Below are 6,616 nucleotides of genomic sequence, written 5' to 3' on the forward strand. Positions count from 1 at the left end.
GAGATTCGGGTGACTTCTATGTCATCTTTACTAAACAATTGAAACATTTAACCCAGCAGACAAAAACAAGGTTTGACCCCTCTTCAAAAATGGCTTCACTCAAAAGAGACAGACAGTAATGTTCTTGTTGTCAACTGCCTCAATGTAGAACATCTGGTAATCTCTCTGTAGCTGGAACATGAAGGGTTCCTTGAGAATATTTTCCTCTTCATCCAGGACACCATACAACCGTAGTTCTTTAAGCATCACCAATCCAAAATTAAATCTAGAATCGGCTTCCTATTTCGCAACAAAGCATCCTTCACTCATGCTGCCAAATATACCCTCGTAAAACTGACTATCCTACCGATCCTTGACTTCGGCGATGTCATTTACAAAATAGCCTCCAACACTCTACACAGCAAATTGGATGTAGTCTATCACAGTGCCACCCGTTTTGCCACCAAAGCCCCATATACTACCCACCACGGTGACCTGTATGCTCCCGTTGGCTGGCCCTCGCTTCATATTCGTCGCCAAACCCACTGGCTCCAGGTCATATATAAGTCTTTGCTAGGTAAAGCCCCGCCTTTTCTCAGATCACTGATCACCATTAGCAGCACCCGCCCGTAGCACGCGCTCCAGCAGGTATATTTCACTGGTCATCCCCAAAGCCAACTCCTCCTTTTTGCTCCTTTGCACCCCAGTAACTCTACTTGCACATTCATCTTCTGTACAACTATCAGTCCCTTGTTGAATTGCTAAATTGTAATTATTTCACCAGTATGGCCTATTTATTGCCTTACCTCCCTAATCTTACTACATTTGCACACACTGTACATATACTTCTCTATTGTGTTATTGACTGTACGTTTGTTTATCCCATGTGTAACTCTGTGTTGTTTGTGTCGCACTGCTTTGCTTTATCTTGGCCAAGTCGCAGTTGTAAATGAGAACATGTTCTCAACTGGCCTATCTGGTTAAATAAGGCCGCATTACAAATAAGGGTTGTAATGCGGTCTTCCCTGTCCATCCCAATTACACTAGGGAGGGAAACAGTGCCTTTAAATGTTTGACGTTCGCACCACCTTGCTGCCTCTAGGGTGTCCCTTAGAAGAACATCTGCTTCCTTGAAGAAAAAGGAAGAATAAATACTGAGAGTAGTGCCTCATTGGGGGATCAAGACAAATTACACCCCACTTTCACAATACCACCATGCAAACAAAAGCCACTATTCCTAAAGGGGGTTTTCAGTGATATCTATAACTACTCAACAAGTCATCACAACTATTATATCTTGCCATGCATCAAGCCTTCAGCATTACACAGTAGACTACATACCCAGTTCACAGCTCCCGATTCGCCGTGCATTTTGTTTTCAGTATCATCTAGAAAGAAAACAGATTGTGTACATTAAGTAATGGAAGGCCCTTACTGTCTACTCAGACTCAGCATATGCTAGTGGGGTTTGGAGAGCAAGAGGGTTTACTAATAGGTCTGGCTTATGGCTACATCTTTTGTCTGGCATGCCCTGTTTAGCATCAACCATGATCTCTACTATTTGCTGATTGGCTCATGGGGTGAGCCATTCGTCAAAGGGGGATATGGTGGAGAAGATTTCAGCCCAATGGTTTTGCCCAAATTTGAATCAGCACGTGAAACAGTTCATTTATCATTGCGCAACATGTTTATAATATAACATAGACAAGTGAACTCCACTGCAACCAGGGAAGTTTCCCACTCAACTGTAACCAGGGAAGTTCCCCACTCCACTGCAACCAGGGAAGTTCCCCACTCCAAAAGGACCTTTTGTCCACCTTGCTATGGATTTCATAGACATGGTAGAGCGAAAAGAAAGAAAGAGATAATGCCTGGTCATAATTGACAGGTTCACCAGGTGGGTGGAAGCATTTCCCACCACCAACTGTGATGCGTGAACAGTTGCAAAATTGCTAGTCAGGGAAATTATACCCAGGTTCGGAGTGCCTGAGGTTTTGTCTGCAGACAGTGGGATCCATCTCATAAGGGATGTGATTGCCCAAGTGGCCAAAATGATGGGTGTTGACCAGAAGTTTGTGTCCATCTATCACCCGTGGAGTAACGGGATTACAGAGAGGGCTAATTAAATTATCAAAGGGGGGCTTGCAAAAGCCTGCCATTCCACAAAAATTAGCTGGGTGGAATGCTTGCCCCTTGTCCTCATGAAAATGCGCAGCAGCCTTAACAAAGATATTGGGTGTACACCTTATGAGATGGTAACAAGACAACCAATGAACACCCCAGGGGGGAGACCTATTACTGATCGACAGATAGAAATAACTGAGACACAGTGTGACCATCTTGAGTACATGATAGAGCTAACCTCTGTTTTAAGTTTTCTCCACTCTTAGACTAGGAAAGCAAACAAGGTTCCCCCAGGTGAAGACCCTGACGAGCTTCCCATGAACATTGGAGACTGGATGAAACTACGAGTCCATAAAAGAAAATGGAACCAGCCAAGATGGATGGGACCCTTCCAGGTGACCATGGCAACAAAAGAGGCTGAGATCCACCGATGAGGAGGGGCCAGAGGAGAAACTGGGAAGACCACAGCCAGAGGTTCGAATAAGAAACACTTCTTTGAAGGGGTGGTATGACTTTTGACCTCTATCATGGCTTTCCTTTGTGGTCTGATCAGCCTCATGGGAGAGCCATCTGGATAATGAATTTGAGGTCATTTGTGATACTAATTTTAAGGTAATTTGTGTAATTGATAAATATGATGGAGTTTATAGTTCTTTGATATATTTGTAATTTGAACCATTACGAACAAAGAAAGAGCATAACCTTTGACTAAGGGTAGACTTCCTTAAGTCTCTCTTCCTATGGCCATAAGGGTACATTAATTTTTCTTTGTGGAGGGTTTCAGAGTAGTGATTTTGATCTGATTATGTTATTTGAAACTTTGTTTTATCTTTTGACCAGTAGTAGTATTTTTTTTACAATACTCTCATGGAGAATTATGGGATAAAAAAGGGGTGAAGGTGGGTTTATAAAAAAACTGTCAAAAGGTTATTTTGAAACCCCCACTATTTTGGCTTAAGTAAGGGTTAGTAATCTAGCAAAGTTTTATTTTCCCTTAGGTAATCAGCTGTTGTTGTATGCAGTGTAAGAAAAAATTGATATAATAGTATTATTATATTTTGTTGTTGAACAAGGTTATAAAGTTAGCAAGAATAAGTTTAAACTCTTTCAGCTAGGGGGCACTATTTTTATGTTTGTAAAAATAACGTTCCCAATGTAAACGGCCTATTTCTCAGGCCCATATGCTAGAATATGCATATAATTGACAGATTAAGATAGAAAACACTCTAAAGTTTCCAAAACTGTCAAAATATTGTCTGTGAGTATAACAGAACTGATATTGCAGCCGAAACCTGAGGAAAATCAAACCAGGAAGTGGCTTCCATTTTGAAAGCTCCATGTTCCATAGCCTTCGCTCCATTTAAAGGGATATCAACCAGATTCCTTTTCTTATCGCTTCCTCAAGGTGTCAACAGTCTTTAGACATAGTTTCAGGCTTTTATTTTGAAAAATGAGCGCGAAAGATAACATCGCGTCAGGTGTTCGCATGAGTCTTGCTTGCGCAACAGAGCTTGGGCAGCCATCGTCTCTCCCTCTCCTACTGAAAAAGACAGTGCCGGTTGATATATTATCGATTATATATTTTAAAAACAACCTGAGGATTGATTATAAAAAACGTTTGACATGTTTCTGTGGACATTTCGGATACTATTTGGAATTTTCGTCTGCGTTGTCGTGACCGCTCGAGCCTGTGGATTTCTGAACATAACGCGCCAAACAAACAGAGATATTTTGGATATAAAAATAATCTTTATGGAACAAAAGGAACATTTATTGGGTAACTGGGAGTCTCGTGAATGAAAACATACCGAAGATCATCAAAGGTAAGCGATTCATTTTATTGCTTTTCTGATTTTCGTGACCAAGCTACTTTGATGCTAGGTGTTCATAATGTTTTGTCCAGTGATCGATAAACTTACACAAACGCTTGGATTGCTTTCGCTGTAAAGCATATTTTCCAAATCTGACTCGACAGGTGGATTAACAAAATGCTAAACTGTGTTTTGCTATATTGCACTTGTGATATCATGAATATAAATATTTTTAGAAATATTATTTGAATGTGGCGCTCTGCAATTCAGCGGTTGTTGATGACAATTATCCCGCTAACGGGATAGGTAGCGCCAAGAAGTTAATAATGGTAGACTTATGTTAAGTATTTAGAACATATTCTAAGCCAACAGGACAGGGATATATGACATCTGTGGTGATTCAGGATCATTGAGAGTAATCAAGATAAACCTTATCAACCAGGTAATAATCTTAGAGATTACTACCATAGACATGTTGATTTTTCAAAAAATCCATGAGTGCAGACACGGAGACAGTGAGACATTTAGTCAATATTTGGAAACAACGCATATTTGATACTGACCGTTATAAGAAAGTGTGACAGACAGATAGTAGAAGAGGCAGGTGACATTGATGGTTTGGGAGTATTAGGAGGGGGGGGGGGGGGGGGGGGGGGGGGGGGGGCAGGAAGTGAGCAAGAAGGAATTTGAGGAGAATGAGAGGGAGAGACAGGGAGTGAGGAGCAGGATACCGGGATTGAGAGAAGATAGAAGTGACACAGAATAGTTAGATGACAATGAGAAGATACCCCAATTCCCACTCATAACCTTACCCAACCCCAGAGCTGGGGACGGAACATAACCAGGCATGATAGAAGTCTATAGGGCATGAACACAGAGGGATGTAGCCAGGGCAAGAGAAGGAGTCGCACATCCTAAGACAGGAATAGGGGGATTCAGAAGAGATTTGGTAAAAGGGTAAGTTGCCCATACTACCTAAGTCATTGTTTAGATATGCAGCAATATTGACACATGGGCAGAGCCAGGAATCAAGAGGGAGGAAGGATGGTAGAGCAGGTTAGGAGACACTGCAGGTTAGAGGAAGGATGGTAGAGCAGGTGAGGAAACACTGCAGGTTAGGAAAGAGTAGTGGCCTAGAGGATAACTACTTAATGGCCTAGAGGATAATTACTTTTAAAAAATGTAAAAAATGTTTTTGTAGAATATCCAGTCCAACATTTGGAAATGGACTTCATTGAACTATTCAGAAGTGAGGGAAATAAGGGGTGTTTAACAATACTATATAAGTATATTAAAGGGGTAGATGCATTCCCAACTTACTTGGCAGACACGATTATGGTAGGTAAAATATTAGGTCAAGATATTATCCCTAGAGTTGGTTTACTAGGATCTATTTCTTTAAATAATGGATGACATTTGAGCTAATCAGGTAGAACAAATAGAATGCCAGAGTTAGGAAGACCAGAACAGATAGACATAGAAGTTGAAGATATTCTAGCAGAACACGAGAGAAAACGGTTTGTTAACCAAACCAGTATGTCCAAGATTTTGTGTCCAACAGGTGAATTACATGAGAAGGTGATTCACTCAATCCAACCAGGAGACTGGGTGTGGATCCAGTTCCTGAGGAGAACAGACTGGAAGCAGCCCCTTTGCCATTTTAAACCACCTTTGCCATTCGAATAGCTGAGAGTCACTTGGGTCCACGTTACCCACTGCAAGAAGGTATGTACGCATATGAGCACGGCTGATCACACACAGAGTTAGGAAAAGAACCGAGTACCAATAGGGTCCGGGGGTTACCTCCTTAATTAACAAAGATTTCCTATCCCGACCGTTCATCACTGTGGGTGATCTTAGAAGTGTGAGTATGGGGTGGTACCTAGCAGACCGACTAAGGGCAGGAGAGGGTTGGCGGTTTTTGGGAAGAGTAGGGGCTCTGAGCTGCATGATAGTCGTGGTAACCTTTCTGATACATCCAGATCCACCACCTTCTGGTACTAATTATATGACGCCATTGTCATTGTTAAGAAGTAAGAAGTAATAGATAAACTACATAATACACTGATGAGTGTCTTACAGAATAAGGAGTCAAACAAGATCAAGACGTAGGATTTAAGGTAAACATTAAACAATTCCCTAGGAAGGCAAATAACTTTACAGGGATTGGGTGGGCCAGATTGAAGTACTCGGCCAACCCACCTCGGTTCACTTTAACTCCTGATGAGTACCAGTGTTATAGATACAAGAATGGCACCGAGAACTTAGATGATTTTAATGGCTGAAAGGTAATCGGTAATGTGACTGACTTAGGTTTGGAAGTACAGGAGACAATTCTTAACCTCACAGTACCTATAACTGATGTAGGGTGGGCTCGTACCAGCAGAGGACGCATATGACAGAAACTACCAAAAAGGGTGGTTAGGAACTTGCGCCCCGAGGCTATTGGTCCAACCAGTTCGAGTTAGTCATCACAGGCTAGGTATAGGAGGCTAAAATAGGCACAGGCGGAGGTTTTGACCAGGATGGGAGTCTAGATGGATGCTATTGGAATCCTCAGGGAAGTTCCAGAAGAATCAAATAGGTGAAGGCTTTACCACTACCTTATTTTGGTGGTTGACAATACATAAAAATGGGGATTAGATTAATTACAACTATTATAATTAACAAAGATCCATGAATGAAACCGGGGATGCAGTAAA

Source organism: Oncorhynchus mykiss, chromosome 18 (assembly GCF_013265735.2).
Source record: "Oncorhynchus mykiss isolate Arlee chromosome 18, USDA_OmykA_1.1, whole genome shotgun sequence".
NCBI classification, from domain to species: domain Eukaryota; kingdom Metazoa; phylum Chordata; class Actinopteri; order Salmoniformes; family Salmonidae; genus Oncorhynchus; species Oncorhynchus mykiss.